General features: G+C 39.7%; 1 pseudogene; it reads left to right on the top strand.

Annotated features, from left to right (window-relative positions):
• The first annotated feature begins 461 nt into the window (after nucleotides 1-461).
• LOC145513778 (olfactory receptor 4A47-like) lies at nucleotides 462-1,398 on the top strand (annotated as a pseudogene).
• The last annotated feature ends 10,607 nt before the right edge of the window (nucleotides 1,399-12,005 follow it).

The raw sequence follows: 12,005 nt of genomic DNA on the forward strand, positions 1-12,005 counted from the left end.
ATACTCTTATAATGGTACTTAGTATATGGGTCTGGAATTTTCTGATTCTGAGGATCGGAAACTATGTTTTATTCTACTTGATAATCACAATATCTATATCTGTATCTATAATCCATGCATATTCTTTTAATTGAATGGATGAAGAAATGAAATGTCTAACGCATTAGGGCTTCCCCAATGGCTCAGTGGGTAAAGAATCCAACTACAATGTAGGAGACGCAGGCAGACTCAAGTTCAATCCCCAGGCTAGGAAGATCCCTGGAGAAAAAATGGCAGCCTACTCCAGTGTTCTGTCCTGGAGAATCCCATGGACAGAGGAGTCTGGTGGGCAACAGTCCATAAGGTCACAAAGAGTCACACATGACTGAAGTGACAGCATGCAAAGTGCAATAATACATTAAAATGTTTCTCCTTGTTTTATAGGTAAACTAATAGGTTAACTCAGTTCCTGTCCAGAATAGATGGAATCAAGGAACAATATATCGTACTTTGTCCTCCTGGGCCTCACACAGAATCCAAAGGAGCGAAAAGTTCTTTTTGTTTTGTTCTTGTTTCTCTACATTTTGACCGTGGTGGGAAATCTGCTCATCATCATGACTATAGTAGGCAATAAGACCCTGAGCTCACCAATGTACGTTTTTCTTGCTTGTTTATCATTTATAGATCTAGTTTTTTGCTCTTCTATTTCCCCTAGATTGATTTCAGACTTGTTATTTGGGAATAATACCATATCTGCCCAATCCTGTATGATCCAGCTGTTTACAGAGTATTTTTTTGGTGCATCAGAGATTATCCTTCTGTTGGTGATGGCCTATGACTGCTTTGTGGCCATCTGTAAGCCCTTACATTATTTGATGATCATGAGACAAAGAGTATGTGTTGTGCTGCTGATAGTGTCCTGTGTTGGAGGTTTTCTGCATTCAGTAATTCAACTTGGCACTATTTATGGGCTCCCATTCTGTGGCCCCAATGTCATTGATCACTATATGTGTGACATGTTCCCTTTACTAAAACTCGTCTGTACTGACACATTTGTCACCGGATCTTAGTTGTGGCCAATGGAGGACTGATCTTCACTGTTGTGTTTCTGCTCTTACTCGTCTACTGTGAAGTCATCCTGCACTCTCTGAAGAACCTGAATCAAGAAGGCAGGCAGAAAGCCCTCCAGACCTGTGATCCGCACATCACTGTGGTTGTCTGCTTCTTTGTTTCCTGTATTTTCATGTATGCAAGACCTGCTAAGACTTCTCTATTGACAAACCATTGAGTGTATTTTATTCATACATAACTCCCATGCTGAACCCATTAATTTACAGTCTAAGAAATTCTGAGATGACGAATGCTATGAAGAAGATCTGGAGAAAAAAAAGTATATATATATATCATATAAAGTGGTAAATCTGATATGAAGAAGTTAATTTAGCATTACAGCCAATCTTCTTGGATTGTAGAAGCTTTCAAAGTGATACAAACTTATTTTTCTCTAAAGGAGTTATGATATTTACAATTAAAGAATAGATCATAAATTTCCTCTGCTATTTAAAATTTCTTTTTTAGACTGTAAATTTTATAATGTCTGGTTTGACTCTGCATCTAGAGAAGTAGGATGCATTTACAATATGCAGTCAATAAATTGTAGGCAATGAATTAGTCTATGAAATTTATATATATTTCCACTAATTTTTACTTAGTTTCTGCTTTTACTTTTATTATTTTATCATTCTCAGTGTTATTGTTTGTCAACAGTCTTGTATTTTTACGTTCATTATTTTTATTTTGCTAGATGAAATATTTAATATTATGTAAACTATCCTCTTAAAGCAATTTCATTTGTGTTAAAAATGACATTTTAATGGAATCAATTCAGTTCAGCTCATTTCAGTCCCACAGTCGGGTCTGACACTTTGCATCCCCATGGATTGCAGCACACCAGGCTCTCCTGTCCATCACCAACTCCATCACCAACTCCAGGAGTTTGCTAAAACTCAAGTTCATCAAGTCGGTGATGCCATCCAACCATCTCATCCTCTGTCATCCCGTTCTCCTTCTGCCTTCAATCTTTCCCAGCATCAGAGTCTTTTTCATTGAGTCAGTTCTTCTCATCAGATGGCCAAAGTGTTGGAGTTCCAGCCTCAGTATCAGTGCTTCCAATGAATATTCAGGACTCATTTCTTTTAGGACTGACTTGTTGGGTTTCCTTGCAGCCCAATGGACTTTCAAGAGTCTTCTCCATAACACAGTTTAAAAGCATCAATCTCCCCCCTCCTCCTTCTCTTCTCAACCCAATTCTGTGAATCTCGGTGGGTGTTCTGGGCACCGGAGAACACTTAGGGAACAGAGTACTTCCCAGATCTCTCTCTCTCTCCTCTTGATTCTCCCCTTTCTCCACATACTCACCTCTATCTCCATCCTCCCTCCTCTCTATTTAACTCCGTGAACCTCGCTGACGGTTCCAGACTGTGGAGAGCACATAGGGAAGTATTTACTGGCTAGATTGCTCTCTCCACCTTTGAGTCCCCCTCTTCTACTTCTGGTCACCTCTATCTCCCTCCTCCCTCTTCACATCTCCATGTAACTCGGTGAACCTCCCTGGGTATCTCTCACTGTGGAGAATCTTTTCACCATTAACCTAGAAGTTTTAATATCAGTTCTGTATGGATGGAGAAGTCTTGAGGCTACTGCAAGAATGTCTGAAAACCAGAGGCAGGAAGCTTAAGCCCGAAACCTGAGAACACCAGAGAATTCCTGACTCCAGGGAACATTTATCAATAACAGATCATCCAAAGGCCTCCATATCTACACTGAAACCAAGTGCCACAGAAGAGCCAATAAGTTCCAGAGCAAGGTATACCATGAAAATTCTCCAGCAACGCAGGAACATAGCCCTGAGCATCAATATACAGGTTGCCCAAAGCCACACCAAACCCATAGACATCTCAAAACTCACTACTGGACACTCCATTGCACTCCAGAGAGAAGAAATATAGCTCCACCTAACATAAGACCAATGCAAGCTTTCCTAACCAGGAAACCTTGACAAGCCAATCATCCAACTCCACCCACAGGGAGGAACCTCCACAATAAAGAGGATCTTCAAACTACCAGAACACAGAAAGACCATCCCAAACACAGCAATATAAACAAGACGAAAAGGCAGAGAAATACTCAGCAAGTAAAGGAAAATTAAAAATGCGCTCCAAACCAAAGATGAGGAGATAAGGAATCTACCCAAAAAATAATTTAGAATAATGATAATAAAAATGATCCAAAATCTTGAAAACAAAATGGAGTTACAGATAAATAGCCTGGAGACAAGGATTGAGAAGATGCAATAAATGTTTACCAAAGACCTAGAGAAATAAAAAAAAAGACTCAATATATAATGAATAATGCAATAAATGAGATCAAAAACACTCTGGAGGGAACCAACAGTAGAATAACAGAGGCAGAAGATAGGATAAGTGAGGTAGAAAATAGAATTATGGAAATAAATGAAGCAGAGAGGAAAAAAGAAAAAAGAATCAAAAGAAATGAGGAAAATCTCAGGGACATCTGGGACAATATGAAATGCACTAATATTCGGATCATATGAGTCCCAGAAGAAGAAGACAAAAGGAAAGGCCATGAAAAAATACTCGAGGAGATAATAGTTGAAAACTTCCCTAAAATGGGGAAGGAAATAGTCACAGAAGTCCAAGAAACCCAGAGAGTCTCAAACAGGATAAACCCAACGTGAAACACCACAAGACACATATTAATGAAATTAATAAAGATCAAACACAAAGAACACATACTAAAAGCGGCAAGGGAAATACAACAAATAACACACAAGGGGATTCCCATAAGGATAACAGCTGATCTTTTAATAGAAATTCTTCAGGTCAGAAGGGAAAGGCAGGCCATACTTAAAGTGATGAAAGAGAAAAAACTACAACCCAGATTCCTGTACCCAGCAAGGATCTCATTCAGATATGAAGGAGAATTCAAAAGCTTTACAGACAAGCAAAAGCTGAGAGAATTCAACACCACCAAACCAGCTGTTCAACAAATGCTAAACGATCTTCACTAAACAGGAAACACAGAAAGGATGTATAAACTTGATGCCAAAACAACAAAGTAAATGGCAACGGGACCATAGTTATCAATAATTACCTTAAATGTAAATGAGTTGAATGCCCCAACCAAAGACAAAGACTGCCTGAATGGATACAAAAACGATACCCCATATATTCTGTCTGCAAGAGAACCATATCTAAACAAAGGACACATACAGACTGAAAGTGAAGGGCTGGAAAAAGATATTTCATGCAAGTGGAGACAAAAAAAATATTAATAATAAATAAATACAAGCAGGAGTAGCAATACTCATATCAGAAAAAAATAGACTTTAAAATAAAGGCTGTGAAAAGAGAAAAACAAGGACACTACATAACGATCGATACAAGAAGATATAACAATTATAAATATATATGCACCCAACATAGGAGCACCACAATATGTAAGGCAAATGCTAGCAAGTATGAAAGGGGAAATTAACAATAACACAATAATAGTGGGAGACTTTAATACCCCACTCACATCTATGGATAGATCAGCTAAACAGAAAATTAACAAGGAAACACAAACTTTTAATGACACAATGGACCAGTTAGACCTAACTGATATCTATAGGACATTTCACCCTCAAACAATCAATTTCACCTTTTTCTCAAGTGCACAGGGAAACTTCTCCAGGATAGATCACATCCTGGGCCATAAATCTAGTCTTGGTAAATTAAAAAAAATTTAAATCATTCCAATAATCTTCTCTGACCACAATGCAGTAAGATTAGATCTCAATTACAGGAGAAAAAAAAAAAGACTATTAAAATTCCAACATATGGAGGCTAACCAATACACTTCTGAATAACCAATAAATCACAGAAGAAATAAAAAAAATCAAAATATGCATAGAAACGAATGAAAATGAGAACACAGCATCCCAAAACCTATGGGACACTGTAAAAGCAGTGCTAAGGGGAAGGTTCATAGCAATACAGGTGTAGCTCAAGAAAAAAGAAAAAAATCAAATAAATAACATAACTCTACACCTAAAGCAACTAGAGAAGGAAAAAATGAAGAACCCCAGGATTACTAGAAGGAAAGAAATCTTAAAAATGAGGGCAGAAATAAATGCAAAAAAGACAAAAGAGACCACAACAAAAATCAACAAAACTAAAAGCTGGTTGTTTGAGAAGATAAACAAAATTGACAAACCATTAGCCAGACTCATCAAGAAACAAAGGGAGAAGAATCAGATCAACAAAATTAGAAATGAAAATTCAGAGATTACAACAGACAACACAGAAACACAAAGGTTCATAAGAGACTACTACCAACAGCTATATGCCAATAAAATGGACAACTTGGAAGAAACGGACAAATTCTTAGAAAAGTACAACTTTCCAAAACTGAACCAGGAAGAAATAGAAGATCTTAACAGACCCATCACAAACAGAGAAATTGAAACTGTAATAAGAAATCTTCCAGTAAACAAAAGCACTGGACCAGATGGCTTCACAGCTGAATTCTACCAAAAATTTAGACAAAAGCTAATACCTATCTTACTCAAACTCTTCCAGAAAATTGCAGAAGAAGGTAAACTTCCAAACTCATTCTATGAGGCCACCATCATCCTAATTCCAAAACCAGACAAAGATGACACAAAAAAAGAAATCTACAAGCCAATGTCACTGATGAACATAGATGCAAAAATCCTTAACAAAATTCTAATAAACAGAATCCAACAATATATTAAAAAGATCATACATCATGACCAAATAAGCTTTATCCCAGGCATGCAAGGATTCTTTAATATCCACAAATCAGTCAATGTAATAAACCACATTAACAAATGAAAAGATAAAAACCATATGATTATCTCAATAGATGCAGAGAAAGCCTTTGACAAAATTCAACATTCATTTATGATAAAATCCCTCCAGAAAGCAGGAATAGAAGGAACATTCCTCAATATAATAAAAGTTACATATGACAAACCCACAGCAAACATTATCCTAAATGGGGAAAAAATGAAAGCATTTCCCCTAAAGTCAGGAACAAGACAAGGGTGCCCACTCTCACCACTACTATTCAACCAGTTGGAAGTTTTGGCCACAGTATTCAGAGCAGAAAAAGAAATAAAAGGAATCCAGATTGGAAAAGAAGAATTAAACTCTCACTGTTTGCAGATGACATGATCCTCTACATAAAAATACTAAAGATTCTACCAGAAAATTACTAGAGCTAATCAATGAATATAGTAAAGTTACAGGAATTAAAATTAACACACCGAAATCCCTAGCATTCCAATACACTAACAACAAGAAAACAGAAAGAGAAATTAAGGAAACAATACCATTCAACATTTCAATTACAAGAATAAAATACTGAGGTATATATTTACCTAAAGTAACAACAGCAAAAAACTTATATATAGAAAACTATAAAACATTGATGAAAGAAATCAAAGAGGACACAAATAGATGGAGAAATATACTGTGTTCATGGATTGGAAGAATTAATATAGTGAAAATGAGTATACTACTCAAAGCAATCTATAGATTCAGTGCAATTCCTACCAAGCTACCGACGGTATTTTTCACAGAACTAGAGCAAATAATTTTACAATTTGTATGGAAATACAAAAAACCTCAAATAGCCAAAGCAATCTTGAGAAAGAAGAATGGAACTGGAGGAATCAACCTGCATGACTTCAGGCTCTACTACAAAGCCACAGTCATCAAGACAGTATGGTACTGGCACAAGGACAGAAATATAGATAAATGGAACAAAATAGAAAGCCCAGAGATAAATCCACACACCTACGGACACCTTATCTTCGACAAAGGAGGCAAGAATATACAATGGAGGAAAGACAATCTCTTTGACAAGTGGTGTTGCGAAAACTGGTCAACCACTTGTAAAAGAATGAAATTAGAACACTTTCTAACACCATACACAAAAATAAAATCAAAATGGATTAAAGATCTAAACGTAAGACCAGAAACTATAAAACTCCTAGGGGAAAACATAGGCAAAACACTCTCCGACATAAATCACAACAGGATCCTCTATGACCCACCTCTGGAGCCTATTATACAGAGGGAAGTAAGCCAGAAAGAAAAACACCAATACAGTATATTAACACATATATATGGTATTTAGTCAATCGGTAAAGATAACCCTGTATGCAAGACACCAAAAGAGGCACAGATAAATAGAATAGTATTATGGACTCTATGGGAGAGGGCGAGGGTGGGAGGATATGGGAGAATGGCATGGAAGCATGTAAATTATCATATGTGAAACGAATCGCCAGTCCAGGTTCAACGCATGATACAAGGTGCTTGGGGCTGGTGCACCGGGATGACCTGGAGGGATAGGATGAGGATGGCTTTGGGAGGGTGGTTCTGGAAGAGGAAAACATGTACACCCATGGTGGATTCATGTCAATGTATAGCAAAACAAATGCAATATTGTAAACTTAAAAAACAGAAAATAGACTAATTAAAAAACAACAAATGGGATCTAATTAAACTTAAAAGCTTTTGCACAACAAAGGAAAGGCAAGGTGAAAAAATAACATTCAGAATGGCAGAATATAATAGCAAACAAAGCAACGGACAAATAATTAATCTCAAAAATATACAAGCAACTCCTGCAGCTCAATTCCAGAAAAATAAACGACCCAATCAAAAAGTGGGCCAAAGAACCAAACAGACACTTCTCCAAAGAAGACATACAGATGGCTAACAAACACATGAAAAGATGCTAAACATCACTCATTATTAGAACAATGCAAATCAAAACCACAATGAGATACCATTTCATGCCAGTCAGAATGGCTGCTATCCAAGACTACAAGCAATAAATGCTGGCGAGGGTGTGGAGAAAAGGGAACCCTCTTACACTGTTGGTGGGAATGTCAACTAGTACAGTCACTATGGAGAACAGTGTGGAGATTCCTCAAAAAAACTGGGACTAGAACTGCCATATGGGAGAGGGCTAAGATGGCGGAGGAATAGGACGGGGAGACCACTCTCTCCTCCACAAATTTAGCGAAAGAACATCTGAACGCTGAGCAAACTTCACAAAACTACTTCTGAACGCTTGCAGAGGATTTCAGGCATCCAGAAAGACAGCACATTATCTTCGAAAGCAGGTAGGAGAAATTATAAAAGATAAAAAGAGAGACAAAAGAGTTAGGGACAGAGACCCGTCCCGGGGAGGGAGTTGAAAAAGAGGAGAAATTTCCAAGCACCAGGAAACTCTCTCACTGGCGGGTTTGGGGGAAGATTTCGAATCTCGGAGGGCAACATAACTGGGAGAAAAAATAAATAAAACCCACAGATTACGTGCCTAAAGGCAACTCCCAGCAAAGAACCCCAGACGCTCACATCTGCCACCAGCAAGTGGGGGCTGAACGGAGAGGAGTGGGCGGCACTGCTTAGAGTAAGGACTGGGCCTGAACGCCCTGAGGGCAATCTGAGGGAGCTAACGTGAGTTAGTAACCTAAACTGTGGGACAGCCAGAGAGAGAGAACTATCCCGCAAAAAGCTCAAATCTAAGGCACTGCCGGCCCGCTCACAGAACAAAGGACTGAGAGATACCAGAGGAGAGCTAGCCGGCTGCGGACCGCCCCATCCCCCGCCAGACACAGCAAGCAGGCAGGGCCAGCCAGAGACGGAAAGGGGCAAACTCGGCCCCAGAGAGGGCACCCCCTACCAATCTTCAAACAGGCTCCCAGTTTCTAAGCAAAGACTGCCTGAGATCCCGGAGGGTCGACAGCCGCCGGGAGGGTCGCAGCCAGAGACCAGCTCCCCAGAACCGACACAAAGCACACCGGAGCCGGGTGCGCCCGTAAACTGAGGCGGGGACCAGGGAGGTGATAAGCCACACTGCCCCAACAGGGGAGAGTGCGCTCGCCAAACTCCTGGCTGCCTGAGCTGCTCCGACCGGGAACAGCACAAACCGCGGGGGCAACTGAGTCTGCGCCTTTGTGGAGTACCCGGGAACCTGAACCTGAGCGGCTTAGACCTGGGAAGTGCACGCATCTCAGGGCCCACTCCCCGGCCGAGTAACCTGAAGCCTGAGCAGGGTAGACGGGGAAAGCACACACACCGTGAGTGGGGGCGAACCCAGTGCGGCCAAGACACTGCGAGCTCTCCACACACACGCCAGTGATATAGGTTTGCAGTGTTCCTCCCTCCCCACAGCATGACTGAACAAGCGAACCTAAAAAGACTGCCTCCGCCCCTTTGTGGCAGGGCGGAAATTATATACTGAAGAGACTTCCAAACAGAAGCCAAATATACAGAGGGAAGCGCGTTGGAAGTGACAGGCCAACGGATTAAAATCCCTGGAGTTGACACTGACTGCATTGAAAGGGGCCTATAGATCTTGAAAAGTATAAGCAGGAACAAGGATCTATCTGAAACTGAACAGACCCCACACTGCTCACAACAGCTCCAGAGAAAGTGCGGGATATATATTTTTACTATTATCATTTTTTTTAATTTTATTTTTTTAATTTTTTTGCTTTCTTTTTTCTTTAAGTCCTCTGTTACACCTTTAATTTTCATTTTCATAACCCACTATTACCTTGCAAAAAAAAAGAAAACCCTATTTTTAAAGCAAACTGCATACATGTATCTTATATCTTTTGTGTTTTCTTTTTTTTACTGTTATTTTCCTGTTTTACTTTTTTTACTGTTTTACTGTTTTTTTTTACACTGTTTTCTTTTTTTTATATTGTATGTTTTATAAGAGTCTAACCTCTACTCAAGATTTTTAATCTTTGTTTTACATATTTGATATCAATTTTGTACATTTAAGAACCCAATCTTTAGTACCCATTTTTGCTCAGGAATGTGATTACTGGCTTGATTACTCTCTCCCCCTATTGATGCTCTTCTCCCCCAGGGAACCTCTATCTCCCACCCTCCTCCTTCTCTTCTCAACCCAATTCCGTGAATCTCTGAGGGTGTTCTGGGTACCGGAGAACACTTCGGGAACAGAATACTGCCCAGATCTCTCTGTCCCCTCTTGATTCCTCCCTTTCTACTCATGCTCACCTCTATTACCTTCCTCCCCCCTCTCTATGTATCCCTGTGAACCGCTCTGAGGGTTCCAGACTGTGGAGAGCACAGAGGGAAGTGCTTACTGGCTAGACCGCTCTCTCCACGTTTGAGTCCCCCTCTTCTCCTCCTGGTAACCTCAACCCCCCCTCCCTCACTTCACCTTTCCATCTAACTCAGTGAACCTTTCTGGGTATCCCTCACTGTGGAGAATCTTTTCACCATTAACCCAAAAATTTTATTATTGATGCTGTATGGATGGAGAAGTCTTGAGGCTACCACAAGAATAAGACTGAAAGCCAGGGGAAACATTAATTAATAAGAGATTATCCAATAGCCTCCACATATACACTGAAACCAAGCTTCACCCAAGAGCCAATAAGTTCCAGAGCAAGAAATACCATGCAAATTCTTCAGCAATGCAGGAACATAGACCTGAGCATCAATATGCAGGCTGCCCAGAGGCACACCAAATCCATAGACATCTCAAAACTCAATACGGGACACTCCATTGCACTCTAGAGAGAAGAAACCCAGCTCCACCCACCAGAACACCGACACAAGCTCCCCCAATCAGGAAACCTTGACAAGCCACCCGTCCAACCCCACCCACAGTGAGGAACCTCCACAATAAAGAGAAACTTAAAACTACCAGAATATAGAAAGGCCACGCCTAACACAGCAATCTAAACAAGATGAAAAGGCAGAGAAATACTCAGCAAGTAAAGGAAAATGAGAAATGCCCACCAAACCAAACAAAAGAGGACGAGGTAGGGAATCTATCTGAAAAAGAATTTAGAATAATGATAATAAAAATGATCCAAAATCTTGAAAGCAAAATGGAGTTACAGATAAATAGCCTGGAGACAAGGATTGAGAAGATGCAAGAAATGTTTATCAAGGACCTGGAAGAAAAAAAAAGGAGTCAATATATAATGAATAATGAAATAAAGGAGATAAAAAACACTCTGGAGGGAACCAACAGTAGAATAAAGGAGGCAGAAGATAGGATAAGTAAGGTAGAAGATAGAATGGTGGAAATAAATGAAGCAGAGAGGGAAAAAGAAAAAAGAATCAAAAGAAATGAGGAAAACCTCAGGGACCTCTGGGACAATATGAAACGCCCCAACATTCGAATCATAGGAGTCCCAGAAGAAGAAGATAAAAGGAAAGGCCTTGAAAAACTACTCGAGGAGATAACAGTTGAAAATTTCCCTAAAATGACGAAGGAAATAGTCACAGAAGTCCAAGAAATCCAGAGAGTTCCAAACAGGACAAACCCAAGGCGAAACACCCCAAGACACATATTAATCAAATTAACAAAGATCAAACACAAAGAACAAATATTAAAAGCAGCAGGGAAAAAACAACAAATAACACACAAGGGGATTCCCATAAGGATAACAGCTGATCTTTCAATAGAAACTCTTCAGGCTAGAAGGGAATGGCAGGACATACTTAAAGTAATGAAAGAGAATAATCTACAACCCAGATTCCTGTACCCAGCAAGGATCTCATCCAGATATGAAGGAGAATTCCAAAGCTTTACAGACAAGCAAGAGCTGAGGGAATTCAGCACCACCAAACCAGCTCTCCAACAAATGCTAAAGGATCTTCTCTAAACAGGAAACACAGAAAGGATGTTTCAACACGAACTCAAAACAACAAAGTAAATGGCAATGGGATCATACTTATCAATAATTACCTTAAATGTAAATGGGTTGAATGCCCCAACCAAAAGACAAAGGCTGGCTGAATGGATACAAAAACAAGACCCCTATATATGCTGTCTACAAGAGACCCACCTCAAAACTAGGGACACATACAGAGTGAAAGTGAAGGGATGGAAAAACATATTTCATGCAAACGGAGACCAAAAGAAAGCAG

Source organism: Giraffa tippelskirchi, chromosome 7, assembly GCF_054371585.1.
Source record: "Giraffa tippelskirchi isolate mGirTip1 chromosome 7, T2T-mGirTip1v1.2.pri, whole genome shotgun sequence".
In the NCBI taxonomy this organism is placed as follows: domain Eukaryota; kingdom Metazoa; phylum Chordata; class Mammalia; order Artiodactyla; family Giraffidae; genus Giraffa; species Giraffa tippelskirchi.